This window comes from Typopeltis vanoorti, chromosome 17 (assembly GCF_054136105.1).
Source record: "Typopeltis vanoorti isolate ZY-2024b chromosome 17, IOZ_Tvanoo_1.0, whole genome shotgun sequence".
NCBI lineage: Eukaryota > Metazoa > Arthropoda > Arachnida > Uropygi > Thelyphonidae > Typopeltis > Typopeltis vanoorti.
The window spans coordinates 92,461,115-92,477,356 of NC_143565.1; the positions used below are offsets into that span (position 1 = coordinate 92,461,115).

Below are 16,242 nucleotides of genomic sequence, written 5' to 3' on the forward strand. Positions count from 1 at the left end.
ATAAAAAAAAATATGAAATGATTTATGAAGAATGTCACGAAAAATGAATGGATTAAAAAAAAGATCAGAATGGATTCATTATATTGATACCCTAAAAAGGATAATTACACTACTAATAGACTAAAAATCAAATATGAAAAAACCAGAAAACATATCTGAATGTAACAAGCCGAAGCTAAAATGGAAATGATAAAGTGTAATAGGTAGCATTCTGATCAAGCAGTCGTGGCCGAGTGGTTAAGGCGACGGACTAGAAATCCGTTGGGGTCTCCCCGCACAGGTTCGAATCCTGTCGTCTGCGGATTCTCCTTTTATAATGTTCTTATAAAAAGTGCCCCCTTCAAGGCTCTTTCGGCATACCAAATAAAAAAAATATATATTTTGATCTAATTTGCTGTAATTAGATATAACTTTTATCTTAATATTGTTTATTATTATTAAAAAAATCAATTACTTTGGCTGACTTGTGTCGATAGGACAAGCAAATCGGACATTCAGTCACTATTTTTATGCTTTCTCTTTCTTTCTTTCTTTTTTTTTTTTTTTTTTTTTAATCGCACACATCTAGAGGAAGGTTCGTAGTCTACTAAAGTGAATACGTTTTAATAATAATAAAAAAAATAAACAAAAACAGAAAACTTACATTAAAATTAAATACAGACATTAAAATACAGACAATTTTCAATTGTCTGTATTTAAATAACTGAATAATTGTCTATATGCAGTTATTTATTTATTCATTTTTATTTGTTGGTGAGTAGCGAAAATTTAACTACCGGTTCTCTTTACTTACGATTCCCTTATAGACAATCAACAGAGCGTGAACGGTTTGGAAAATATGCTTTATTTGTTTATCAAAACATAATTTATCAAAATTATGATATTTGTGTTCAAAGCGGATGCATGCAGCCTCGTCGGGAACTAAACTGGCTGAAGAAAGAGACATTACAGCAGGAACTTTATCCGGTTTTCTTTGCAGCCAGTTTTTCCTGTGTTAGTCGATTTCTGGAAGTAAGAATAGATTTTATTTATTTTATTTTATTTTATTTTTTATTTTTTTGCTTTACCCGAAATAAGCTAGAATTTTTATCCTCGCAACTCAGAAAACCTGACTGTAGACTTCGCACTATATTCACGCTAGTTAAGATTATTAACACAAATCATGGCCTTTTTTTTTATTTATTTTAAATAAGTAAATTGCGCCTATCGGTTATTAGTACCGTAGATGGGCTAAGGGTTAGCTATTCTGCGAAGCTACTCTAGACACCAAACATTAAACTTTTAGGGAATTATCCCCCCCCTCCAGTTATACGTCGCGATTATGGTTCTGATGAAGTTGGTTATGAGGGAGCAGCAGCTACAATTTTTCAAGATTTTTTATTATACTTTTCTTTTGGATTTCAATTGCGATGTCATTTTGATTGTTGTATTTTCGGGATTATTTATCATATGAATGTATGGGAACCAAATCAACACTTTATTTCGAACATCACTCAAATACCGATAGCCCACATATTCCACGCAGCGCTGCTGCTTCATCTTACTGTATAGATTAGGCCTAAGAATGTTATAGTTCAGTACATTCGCTTTGTATAAACCTAATTTTGGTAATGATGTTCCATAACATCCTATTAACTGCGTGTGCCCTCTAAACGGTGTTATTATTATTGTTATTCCCAGCCCTTTTTTTTCTTTTGTAAGGACGAAAAATCGAATTTTCTGGAAGAGAAATACTACCACGCTCGTATGAAAAAAAAATAATCTTTCTATTAATTGAAGGACATCGTCGCTATGGTGATATTCTCGTGTATGTTTTGATTAATGACTATTTGGACCGAGAATACATATGCATTAAGCAGACTATGAGATAAACTAACAAGCTATCCTGTTAAAATGACCCTTGAACTTCAACTTCGATCTACTTACAGTAATCTCCACAATCCCTAACATAATTTAATCTAGCATAATCCTGTCAATATAATACACCGTTGGATATCTAAGCACGACAAAGTGCATGACTTTATATTTACATTTATTAACATTAAAGTGACAGCCATTTTCGCATGTTCACAATTTCAGCTTATTCAAATCATTTTGCCTATCTTTCTATTCCTGATTTACATGATCACCAAGGACTGATCCCTGGGGTACGCCACTGGTCACCTTAAATCTTACAGACTGATATCGCCCATACATAAGGTGACCTTACTCCCGATTTTTAGGCTTGTGTCCTGTTTTTCTCAGAAAAGCTGGCAAGACACCAAAATGTCCTACTTTTGAGCTCACCTCAGTCATCAACACACGATCGCTAGCACAAGGCATGCACGCGCATGGCTATACACGATATGCACAACATTACTCATATGTAGTAATATATATCACCGCTTGTTGATGAGAAACGTTGATAAGTCAGCTAAAAAAAAATCAGCTAACGCCTTTTTTTTTTATTCCCGTATACGGGGAGTAGGCGAGTTTGGTCCATATTTTCTCTTCGTCGCACTTTTTTTTTTAAGCATTAATAAGTTAATACATTGTATTTTTATTCCAAAAATAAAGAGACAAAAACGGAAGTGTACTTTTAATAGCGAATTACAGGAAAAACTATAGTTGTCAAATATAATTTCCATTCTTCATGCTTGGTTCATTTTTTAAAAGAAACCCCCCCCCCCCCCGAAAAAAACATCATTAAACAAGATCTTGTTACGTGACAAGTACAATAATTAGAACTGTTATTTTTATACATATTCATGTAATACATTAATATTTTTAATTAATAATAATTTTCATTATTATTGTACAACTACAAAATGTCTTGGGTATATTTTTATTTATTTTTTTATTACAAGTTATGAAAAATATTTTGGGGATGGGGTGGGGGTAAAAGTGTCCGGCTTTCGTATCAAACAAAAATGGTCACCTTACTCATATCAGTTTTTGATATCTGTCAGTCAGCCAATTTGTTATCCAAACTAGTAGCTTATAATCTACTCCCATATCCTCCAACTTATGCAACTGCCTTTCTTGTTGTATGCTGTCAAAAGTCTTAGTAAAGTCCAAAAAGTATCCTGGTGTATCCCTTGTCTAACTACGATAACATTATTATAGAATGCGAGCAAGTTGCTCAAACACGATCTTCCCTTAGCCATGCTGTTCATCGCAAAGTAGAGATTCTCTGTCAACTTATTTATGTAGACCAGATTATCCCTCCAGAGATCAGTAGCGCACTCAGAATTTAATCTTGGGGGGGGGGGGGGGGGGGAGCAAGTTGAATAGAATGTGCGATTTGAAAATACACACTACGCATCGCCTAAGACCTATGACTTAGAATCTGCAATGATCGCTAATTCATAAGTAGTATAGAAATAGAAGACATGACACAATATAAATAAAAAAAAAAGAATTTTAATTAGGAAAAGCTTGAATAAAAAATCGGCTATTGCCGATTTGTTATTCAATTTACCTTATGGTCAGCCAAATAGCCATTTATAAGCAGGAATTTGTCAACGTATTTTTTAAATAAGTTTTTATGAAGTTTTTTTTTCTTTCTTTATGCTAAAAAAAAAAAAGCAGGACAATGTCAAGTATGTATGTTTTAGATGTCAGAAGAACAGAATGTTAGGAGAAAAAGAGGACATGTCCTGCTAAACTCTTTTTGTTGACTCTAGTCTATTTAAAAATAAACAATTAAGACACTACTCTACTCTCCCAGTCCTGAGAAGCCCAATGGAACTATGGGAGTTATTTGAGATTACAGTAAAGAATGCATAACTTGTTTGTGACTAAATAATTTTAGCAAGTTCAACGCTTGGTTTCGATGTTGCTGCACTAAATTTGGTATTTCGAATAATGGGCTTAAAATAATTAAACAATGAATAATAATAATAAATATAAATCAAAGTGATAAATACTACACACTTTTAGTTTCCTAATAAACTGTTAGCCATTCAGGTAAAATATAAAATTATTCAAAAGCAGAAAAAAAATATTATTCTACAAGGCAGAGACGTATTTAACTTTTGTCTACAAGTCGCTTTTAACCGCCTGCTTGTTAAACGCATAATAAATGGCTGCCTGTCTGGTTGTAGATCTACGGCAGGGAAGGAAATTCGCATCTGCGCAATGTTGTTCGTCAAGGTCGTCGTCTGGGTTATGATCTCAATAACAGATGTTCATTCAGTTCGGTTTTATTTACGCATTATTTCCCAGATATTAGGCTTTTGGGACGCAGCAAGAAGCCGACAAATACTTTTTTTTTTTCAAACATTTATTTTAATATAGTTTGCTTGAAAGTTATTTCAAGAAAATACTTTTCTTTGAGTGATAAATCCAAAAGTTTAACTGTTAATTTTGCTATTTAACTGAATATTCGTAAATTGTTTTTATTCTGATTTCCGTGTGTATGTGTGTGTGTGTGGGGGGGGCCTTCCTCTATTCTCACTCTTCTAAATCTGCTACTGACAACCTGATACCCCTCTGAACGCTAATCGGGCACTCCTTCTCCACACAAATTGAGCTTTTGTATTGAGCTTTAACCCTAAAGTGCAAGCCTTACCTCGGAAGTTTGAAAACCCTAAGGCAGTGTTTCCCAACGTTTTATGGATCATGCCCCACCTCAACGCCTCAGAGATTTTGATGCCCCCCCCCCCATCTAGCATAATAGTCAGCCAAGTTCTGAAAAAAGTATAATATAAATAGGTACTTTAAATAAAAAAGGAACATAGGTAAAACTGTTCTTAATTTGACTTTCTTCAATGAATATAAATTTTATATTACACTTTGTATATTATAAAACTGAACTCGGGAAAATAAAATCCAAGTTAATGCGATCCTTGAGCTTGATGTCTGCTGCAAAAAGTTTTTATTTGAGGTACTAATTTAGTAATTTTCAATCTCAAACCCCCCATGTGATATCCAGATGATTTCTTTTTTTCAGTAGCAAGTCATTTACAGCACTAAAGCCAATTCAACTAAATATGACGATGGGAAGGGCAATAGTATTTTTCTTGAAAAACTAGTTGAATTTTGGTATTTCGTTTCTGTCTTGTCAGAAAGCCACGTCATTGTTCCTTTTGTGTTGAATAAAGTTCTAATAGATTCATCATTTTGCTTTTCTGAGATTCTTGATACTGTATTTATGCTGACAGCTATAAAAAGCTGACATCACTGTACTAGTGATGTCAGCTTTTTTTTCTTGGAAAGTCAGGGTTGCAACAGCGACAATTTATCGCCGACAATGGTGAGTTTTTGAGTATATGGGTGATGAGGTGACGAATGCAACATCATTTTCTAATTGCCCCCCATTGGGTAACACTGCCCTAAGGGATAACTTCAAATGATATCATAATTTTTCATACTTCCTGATATATCACAAATTTGAGGTATCACGTAATAATAACAACAATAATAACTTGACGTATGGGAACGTTACTAAGACACGATAATTAATATTTTATTATTATTATTAATTTCTAGTTATTTTTATATTTGTATCTTCAGTAATTTCATTAATAATCGTATCCACACTACTTTAGCGTTCAATCGCTTGCATTAAGCCGTTTTTACATATCATTTTTTTTTCATAATGTTTTTTTTTTTGAAGTTTATAAAATTCAAAATTTTAATTTTATTAAAATTTTGTTGACTTTATAATCAGACAACGCTGAATGCATCTTCAGTCTTTATTATTATTATTATTATTATTATTATTAATATTAAAAATAACCTTTTGATGTATATCAAAGGTATATATTGCATAAATTGTTATTTTAATATAGTCATTTAATAAAAACCTTAAAGAATACTTATATTTAAAAAAAAAAATCAAAAAACAAGTTCTTTAATGTCCTCGTTTATGTTTGTTGTGATTCAAATATCTATTTAAGTGTTGTGTTCTTATGCTATTCATATTTTTATTTATTTATTTATTTTACTTTTTTAAATATCGCTCCCGAACGAGAAGCAACAAGGCCTATAGCCAGGGCGCCATTGATCCAAGGACGCTTAAGAACCGAGTATACAAACATAAAAATAAAGAAATGAATAATAATAATAATAATTTTTTTATTGATTTCTAAATAAATGATTTCTGATATTGTTGATATGTATAATAATAATAATAATAAATAACGGATTAAAATATATACGTAAGGGAAATCCGTTTTATATTATTTATTAATTATCCTGTCTTACGTTCCCGTACGTCAAGTTATTATTGCCGGCCTGGTTGGTCGAGTGGTTAGCATATCCCCTCTCCAGCCAAAAGGCTGCGGGTTCGAATCCCCCGTGGGCATGGATGTTTGTGAAAACAGTAGGGGTTTGTGGTGGTCGGCGGTAGATGGCGTTGGTGTAGATGATGAAGGTAGTTGCGGTTAGTGGAGTGATGAAGGCGGAGAGTTGTATAGTAGGTATCCTCCTTCGACGAGTCTTTGGACTCCCTGGAGGTGTTATATAATAATAAAAAATATTGTTGAATTAAATAAAAATGTGCAAAGTTGATATACTGTATTTTAGAATATTTTTTTGCAATGAAATTTATTTAATTAATTATATGTATTATTTAATCAATCCAGTGCGATTAAGGTGCCAGTTTTTTTTTTAGCACAGGGTGCTCAAACTTGTTAAGACGGCCCTGCCTATAGTAATCAATAATTGCCCCGTGTGGGCTGGGGCCAAGAGCAAAGTAATCTGCTGATGTTACTCTTGACAAGCTGCAGGTTGTATCCGTGTAGAATAAAATCACAGAACTGGGGTAGATGGAATGAAAGATTGTTAGACGAAGTAGGTTCGTGAGTCAGCAGCTCAACTGTAAAAAGGTGATGGGCAGGTTGCTCGTGTAGGTTTTGAAAATTTTGTTTTGAAATCATCATATGTGACTAAGTTATTATCCTCCTATTGAAGAATTGTAGAGATTAGTGCTTAGGGCACCTATTATAGATGATCTTGAAGCTTGAGAATTGCAAGTTTTGTCATATGCACAGGAGGAATGGAAAGTGCTGTCATTAGCAAAACTATCAACAGGATTTGAGGAGCGAGAACAGGTCTTATGTATATGAAGAAGAGTGTGGGTGAGATAACAGAGGCCGGATGAACACCTGCATTGATAGGAGAATCTGAACATTTTCATTTTGCACATTACACATAATAAATAATCTGAGAGAAAACTAGGTGGCAATTTTTAGAGAAACCCCATTTCTAAATCCTATCAAATACCATGGAAATATCAAGAGCATAGGCACAAATTTCTCGAAACCTTTCCATGGCACATGTCCAGATGTGTGTGTGTGTGTGTGTGTGTGTGTGTGCCATAGGCGAGATCTTGATGTGGATGTTGATGGGTAAATTCCATACTGGTGGGAAATGATTAGGTGACAATTCTCAAAGTTTTGAAGAAGTTGACTATTGATGATTTTCTTTTTTGCTTTAGAGCAATTGAGGAGAGAGCACTAGGCCGATCAAGACCAGAACACTTTTTCGTATACAAGTTCTTCAAGATTCTGATGCCTTTCTAGCAGAAGGTCACAGGAGGCATGCAGTGTTCAGTTATAGAAGATTATTTGTCTTGGTCATGTATGCAGAATGCCAAGAAGTTAGCTTTATCTTTAGGTAACGTTGTAATCCTGCCATTTGAATGACAAAAAGGTAGAAGAGTACAGCTGGGTAGAAGTAGTGCCCAACAACTTTTTCAAGGGAACAGAAGGCACTAGATCCACACTTAATATCCGAAAATGCACTTTTACAGATACATCTATTATTAAACAATAAATGTCCGAAATCCAAAATTTCTCAAGTTTGAGTTTTTATTTATTTTTATTTTTTGGCAGAAGTTTGACAATTTATGTTCTGATTTCTTTCTCCATCTGGTTTCAATGTCATCTGCCTGAAGTTTACGCAAACATTATTTCAGACAGTAATATTTAAAATTAGGGTTAACGAAATGATGCTAGTTTTCTGCCATACCATATCCTTTCCCAAATGCCAATTCAAATCACTGATAGTCTTGGGCCAATTACTCTAGTCTTTAAAAGTTTGTTAGGGCTAAAAGGAGTGGACTTGCCAACTCCTTTTGGGATATAATAGGCGTTAGTTTAATATCGATATTTAATGATATTAAACATCTACTTAAACTAACAAACTAATGAAATATTCCGAAAACTTTATTCTGGAGGTACAGAATGGATTTAGAAAAGGACGATCATGTATAGACCCAGCCTTTTGCCTAAAATTAATAGTAGAGAAAAGAAGAGAATATAATTTGGAAACACATATTGCATTTATTGACTTTGAAAAAGCATTTGACAAAGTTAAAAGAAACATTATTTAACATATTAAAAGAAAGACAAATACCAAATAATATCCTAAAAGCTATCACAAGTATATATGAAAATAATCAAATACAAATAAGATTAAATCACGAGCTATCATATACAAGAGAGATAAACCAAGGGGTCCGACAGGGATGTCCCCTCTCAGCAACTCTTTTTAATATCTACTTAAATGAAATAATAATAAAATGGAGTAAACATTTACACCAAGGAATTAAACTTTCATCTACAGTTAACTTAAACACTCTCCTCTTTGCAGACGACCAAATAATAATTACAAATTCTGAAGATAACTTGCAGAAAGCTATTTTAAATCTAAATGAGATATCCAAAGATTATGGTATGATAATATCAACGGAAAAATCAAAAACTATGGCCTTTAAAGGACAAGATCCAGCAAGAACTAAAATAGTAATAGATAACAAGATCTTAGAATAGGTGAATTCATTTAACTACCTAGGATGTATGGTCACATATGAAAATGAAAAAGATATAAACGTAAAAATTGCAAAATATTTAAAAATAACGGATGTAATTATCTCTATATTTAAACCAAACCTAGCTCAAAAACACCAGGCTAAAAGTATACAATACATTAGCCCTACTGGTCTTAATGTATGGAAGCGAAATCTGGACAATAAAACAAAAAGACAAACAAAGATTAACAACAGCAGAAATGAAGTTTATAAGAAAAACTGCAAAGTATACCCTATTTGATCACAAAAGAAACGAAGATATTATGAAAGAATTAAACCAAGAACCAGTAATAAAAAAAATTAAAAAATATAAACACAAATGGATGGAACACGTCCAAAGAATGAAAACAGAAGGATTACCAAAACAAGCCTTAAAGTACAAGCCATTAGGAAAAAGAAAACCAGGACGTCCTCTTAAACGATTCATTGATGACTTCTAAGGCCGGAACAGGCCATGCTAGGCCTAAATCCTTGATACGTATGATGATGATGATGATGATGATGATTTAATGAATAAAATAATTTTCGTCTTTGCTGGATTCCATAGAATTCATTGAATCTTTCTTTTAAATTTTCACTAAGGATCTAATTTTAGAAAAGAAAAACAAAATAAATTCGCCATGTGTTTTTTTATTTTTTAATTGTGTTATAATTACATCAAAAAGGTACTATGGATTAAGCGTACATAATCCATAGTACTGCTTAGTTCTCAGGAAGTTCCACTAGTTGCCAAAGAGTTAAAATTTGTCACTTGTCATAAAAGCAGTTAGAACTTGTCAAAACTGTTATTATTTTTATTAAAAAAAATTTTTTTTAGTGGAATTGTGATTGATGAGAATGGGCGTATTCACTTCTCTCTTCTAGATAACTGCATTCTATTAGGTTTTACTATTCCACTATCGGAGGTGTTTCATGATTCTTGCATTGCACTAGCTCCAACCCAACTTAAATTACTACTCTCTCCCCTCTGCACGAAATGTGTATAGGTCAGTGGCCGTGTAGGCCCCACCTGCTACGAGGACCAGTGGTGGATATTTGGTTTCTAGGGAGGTAGGCAATTTGTGCTGATCCAAGTAAGAACACGACATCACCCCCTCCACACACTTCAACACTTCCTTTTGCTAGTAGACTCCCCCAGTCCACAGGATCTTGCTGGCAGGTCCCTGGACCTGCAGGATATTTCAGTTGCAAGGAATAGCGCCGTCATCGTCATGAGTGGGAAGGATGATGGTGCTTACATAGAATCGCTCGACAGAGGGCGGGCGTTCAGCATTTTCAAAAAACTTATAAAAAAGTTGGAACTCGAGTGGCCTGGCATCCTTAATTTATATTTACTGTCCATATAGAAAAGAAGCTGGAGCTTGGTCTCAACTCCGACAGACTTTTGAAGAGGTCTGTTAGCACAAAATAACAACCACAGAGCCACCCAAGGACAACGGAATGGAGGAAGATGGCCCCATCACGGATTCCTCTGCCTCTCCCAAAGAGAAGGTACCCCCGATTATTCTCCGTGAAAAGCGTAGATGGACGTCCATAAGGACCACCATGTCCGATCTGCAAATATCATATAAAGCAGCCAAAGCGTTGACGACGGCAAAAGATCCAGCCAGCCATTGTAGTGGACTACAGAAGATTGACCAAAGAGTTATACTCGAACGGTGCACAATATCACACCTTCTCCCTCAGCTTGGAGAAAAACCTGAAGGTGGTTCTTCGAGGTGTTTATGAGGACATATATACAGATGAAATCGCCGCTGATCTCTGCTATCACGACCACCTATCAAGGTCAGCAGAATGATCAGAGCTGACAAGAGCCCGATGCCTCTGGTCTTGGTTGAAATATATCAAGCCTATAAAAACATTTATGATTTGACATCGAACTATAGACTTAAGATCATTCTTGAACTTCTTAGGAAAAGGGCTTCAACAGGACTGCCACATATGCCAGAATGCCCATGCTCAGAAACTGTGCAGGGCAGAGTTCAGATGCCTTAAGTGCAGGGAGAGCCACCCCACCCCACCAACACCAAGGCGAAAACAACCCTAGCTAAATGTGCCAACTGTGGCGGCCCTCACCCAGCCAACTACAGAGGATGTATTCAATACCTGAAGAACAGACTATCGGAGACAGCCAAACAGTCTTCCTCCTCTGCATTACAGCCAGAATCTCATAGTCTGGTTGCAATCAGAGGTCTTTAAGAAAAGAGATCGCCAACGGTAGACAAGAACTTATGCGGACGTGGCCCATTCCAACAAGACAACACATGAACAGAAACGGTCAGCAGCACGTACAAACCTTAAATTACTCTGTATTAGAGAAAGATATTGGAAGTTTCTTTTTCACTTGGTTAGACTTAATAAATTGTTTAATCCTTTAATCCAAGTGTAAGCAAACAAAGCAAACATTTTGACAACTCGTATAGGTAAATATGACTTCTCCATTACTTCCACCACTCTGGGTCTGGCTCCCACTGACAAGACCTCAATAAAGGTCAAAACCGGTTGGAAGCTTGAGTGATGAATGGCAATGCTGTAGCCCATGAAGTTTTAACTGAGGCTTGGCTGTTGCTGTCACCCAGGTCCTGGGGGGGGGTAATGAATGGCAATGCTGTAGCCCATGAAGTCAACTGAGGCACGGCTTGTTGCTGTTACCCCCCAGTGAAATATGAGCGGCTCTGCTCGGTGGTGGGGTGAGCCTGCCATGGGGTAGAGCCAACACCGAGAGTTCTTCTCAGTGGCAGGGTGTGTTACTGAGGAGAACAATGCTGAGTTTTTGATCCTGCAGGCCGCTCAGTGTTGGGTGATCTCACGAGTTTTTGGAGAGGTAACTCCACACTTAAATAGGGAAACCGGTCTGGGTAGTGGCCCTTCCCTTAGTGCATAGCATTATACCTATACATGTCCCCAAGGAGATGTGCTTTGCATTATGGGAAATACTAAGAGAAGTGATGTGAGCTTAGGCCACCTTTACCACGAGTTGCCTCAGTCCTGAAGATACTTCAGGCACAAACTTTGTTTGCTTATACTTGGATAAAGGATTAAACTAAATTTATTATAGTCTAACCAAGTGAAAAAGAAACTTCCAACATGTATGATAGGTATTGTGTTAATGCTAGAGTGGGTCTTCCACGATGAGCCTTTGACTCCATGGAGTGCCCATATAAATATAATAATAATTTAGCTTTAGCCTATTACCGTAAGGAAAATAAGTCAATAAATCAAGTTATCTTATTGTTTTGATTGTCGAGATACCATCCCGTATGTCATATCTTAAAAAGCGATATTTCAGTATGCTGTCTTTATTTTTTGGTATTTCCTGTAGATCGAAGTACATAACTATACTTGAACGACGCCAGTTATTACTACACGGCAATGTTTATAAGTATATATTAAACTGGCATAGAGGACGCTGTAGAAAACTGGTTGCAATACAGTCTGCTCACGTAGCATACACGAATGAGTTCTTTAGTTGCATGATCATGATGTTATTACAAAATTACAGCGCAACTGTATGATGAAATATATATATTCTACATTCATAAAACTTTCATAAGGGCTATTTGGAGTTATTGCCAAAGCGATTAAGTATGTTTTTCCATTCTGGGCTGAAAATCCCTGCCACTTCCGTACAGCTTTCATACTCCATTATTATTATGTGACACCTCCAGGGAGTCCAAATCGCGGGAAAGTGTGCCAACAGCATCGAACGATTGAAACCCTTCCAAATACTAACCGAGCTCAAACTTGCTTAACTTTTTTTCGTGAGCCATTAGTAGCAGAGGTTCTACCAATCGACCAACATTTGTTGTACTTTACATAATATAATTGTTTTATAATTTTTATAAAACAATTATATTATTACAATATTTAAGTATTTACTTAAATATTTACAATATTTAAGTAAATACTTAAATATTGTAATAATAAAATGGGTTCACACTTGTGGCACATAGAACATGAAAAAAAAATGGATACGATTGTAGGTTTGTGTGTGTGTGTGTGTGTGTGGTGGGGGGGAAGTGATGGAGTGAATATAGTCATGGCCGTCGTAACCCGCCAAGGCAACGCTTAGGAATAGCAAACTACGATGGCGGCATAAACCGGCAAAATCTATCGACCATAATAAAACCTTTTTTTTAAATTTTTTTTATTTAGGAGCGGTATATATTAATCTTTTATATTCTTAACCTGCGGCTGTTTAAGTGATACATCTTTTCACTTAGAAATTGTACTGTCTGTTACCCCCCCCCCCCCCCCCTCCAGAGACTAGACTTCTGTAGAAAACCCCCAACCTGGAGGATTTGTGTAAGACTGGTTACCATCCAAAGTAAAAAAAAAATTCTTACTCAGACGCTTGAAATGGGAAAACTCATCGGACCGAAACAACGGAAAACGACCAAGTAAGCGATTAGGAATCTCGGACATTTTAAGAGTAGTCATGTGGAAATGTGCGAAGCATAACAAAGGAATTAGAATTAGTAAAACATCTAAAAACACTAATATAGACGAGATAACAGAAATAAAAAAGAAATTAAAGGGAACAAAAGATATAGATGATTTTACTATGCCATAATAGTGGAGTGGACCAACATATCAGAGCTTCTGGTGGGGTGGCCACTTTAATTGATAATAAATGGGAAAATAGAATACAAAAGAACAATTTTGTAAATGATCGGATTATAACAGTTAAATTAAAAACAAATGGAAGCCACTTAAACATCATAGGAGTAAATGTCCCTGAAGAAGGTAGGTAGAGGATTCCAGTTTTATGAGGAACTAATTATATTAAATAAATTAATTAAAGAAATATTAAATAAATGTAATAAAAATGACTAGATATTAATAGCAGGAGATCTTAATGCTAGAGTTGGAAATAATCCAATCCCAAATGTCATAGGAAAATAAGGAGAAATTTGCATGAATAACAATAGTTAAGAACTATTAGACTTCTGTACTTTCAATACTTTTAAAATAAGGAATACTTTTTCAAAAAAAGTATAAATAAATACCTGGAATCAGAGAGGAACAAGATCTGTAATTAATTATATCATTACTAATCAGAAACTAGCTTCACGAGTGAGAGATGTATATTTTAGTCTCTAAAATAGAAATACTAGCAAAATTGGGAAAGGAATTAAATAAGAAAAAACATGAAATAGAACAAGTATATAAAGTATGTCTATTAATAGACGAACGGATTAGAATGCTATATCAATCATGATTAACAGATTACCTAAAAGAATCCCAAATCAGTGAAGATATAGAAGAATGGAAAACTTTAATAAAGATCATCCATAAAGCAGTCTCTGAAGTACTTGGAAAGAAAAATAAAATATTAAAAAGAAAAACATTAAAAATCTCGAACACAGATATAGAAAATGCAATAAAAGGAAAACAAATGGTATATGTAAATCATTCCTTCAAAAACATACAAAGAAAACAGAAGAAATATAGCTAAAATCATAGTACAGAAAGCTCACCAAGATTCTTGGGAGAGATTTATTAATAAAATAGAAGACATACATGAAAGACAAGACATAGCCTACAAAATATTAAGGAAATTAAACACCGAAGAAAGAGATACAACACTCAACATGAAACAACGGACAGAACATTATAAGAATTTATGGTGACCCAATAGCAACAGAAAATAATAATGAAGAAATCAGTACTGATACAAAACTGATAAAATTGGAAGGACTGAAGGAAGCAATAAAGGTTCAAAAAATAGAAAATCAACCAGATTAGATGGCATAAATACAGAAAATATGGCAGAGAATATTCCCCTCACAGATTCTTAAAATTAATAAATAACTGTTGGAGGAGATGTGAGGTTCCATCAGATTGGTTAAAAGCTATGGTTATATCTGTATTTAAGAAAGGAGACAGAGATGACTGTGGAAATTACAGAAGAATAAGTTTATTATATACAGGTTACAAAATTTACAGTCAAGTCCTGAATAAAAGACTTAGAAATGTTGCCAACAATCTACTCTCAGAAGAACAAAATGGCTTCAGACATGGAAGATTGTGTATAGACAATATTTATGTGTTAAAACAAATTATTGAAAAAAAGACAAGAATTTAATTTAGAGACTTGTCTGGCCTTTATAGTTTATGAGAAAGCTTTTAATAAAATACACAGAAAAACTATGGAATATAATGGAAAAAACAAGGATATCCATTACATTTGGCACAAGGGATATAAAGTTTATATAAAGATACAAAATACAGTTAGGTAATAAATTAACAGAAGAGATTGAAATAAATCAGGGTGTCAGACAGCGATGTAGCTTATCTCCAGCTCTATTCAATATATATATTGATCAGATTATTAAAATATCTAAAATAACAATAAAACAAGGTATCCAGTTAACCAGAAGAACTGTCAATACAATGCTGTATGCAGATGATCAGATTATATTACAAGACAATGAAGATGACTTTCAAAAACCAGTTTACGAATTAAACAAAATAAGCCAACAATACAATTTAAAAATCCCAGAAAAGGAAACAAAAGTCATGACACTTTTTGCCAGACTTGTTCTCCCCCCCCCCCCTTTGAAAATGGGTTTCTCTATATCTTTCCATGGAGTGACAAAATTTAAATTGGCAATTACTGACACTGGTGCTTCTAGATATTGTATTGTAGAAGTTGGTTAATAGATTTCTTTGTATTTGAGAGGATTGCAGGGAAAGTAATAGTTTGATGGTGTAGATTTACTGTCCTGTTTCTTGGTATGAGTTGGTTAAAGAACTTGTTTCCATGCTGTAGTATATGCCTGTAGAACAGGAAAGTATTGAGAACTAGAGAGGTACTACTGGACTAGATTTTTAGTGTTCAGTTTGCTTAGGAGTTTTTTTTTTATTTTTTAAACTCAATGAAAGATGATTATGGAAGGTTAGCACATTTTTCTTGCTTATCTATGTAGGGGTTTAGGAATTATGACGGGTCAGTTAAAGTTGCTAAGAAATTATCTCATCTTCCTTTCTAGAATAAGTGGCAATTAAAGTCACTATATACAAACAGCACAGTCATGAAGATACTTTATGTGCAGACTCTTGTTTGCTTACACTTGGGTAAAGGATTAAACTAGAATATAATTTCTTTCTAACATTAATTTACTTTGTAACCTAGTGAAAAATTTCTTATAACTATCTCTTATCCAGAGTATTTTAATAATAAGGTAATACACGTTTTTACTATTTGTGTATGGGAAATATAGGATTTCTGCAGTAATTCAACCTTGGTAGTGACCCTTCCCTTAATGCACAGCAACACAAGTCCTAAAGGAAGTGTGTTGCTGTGCATTATGGGGTATTAAGGCAATTGATGTGAAATCAATAGCCTCTGTATACAAGTATTATCCTAGTCTCGAAGATACTTCATGTGCAAACTTTGTTTGCATACACTTGGATAAAGGATTAAACAATAATATAGTTTC

The 16,242-nt window shown here is 34.5% G+C and overlaps 1 non-coding gene across 1 annotated transcript; it reads left to right on the top strand.

Annotated features, from left to right (window-relative positions):
- The first annotated feature begins 219 nt into the window (after window positions 1-219).
- TRNAS-AGA (transfer RNA serine (anticodon AGA)) lies at window positions 220-301 on the top strand. The gene has a single exon. It is a non-coding gene; the product is annotated as a tRNA-Ser (tRNA).
- The last annotated feature ends 15,941 nt before the right edge of the window (window positions 302-16,242 follow it).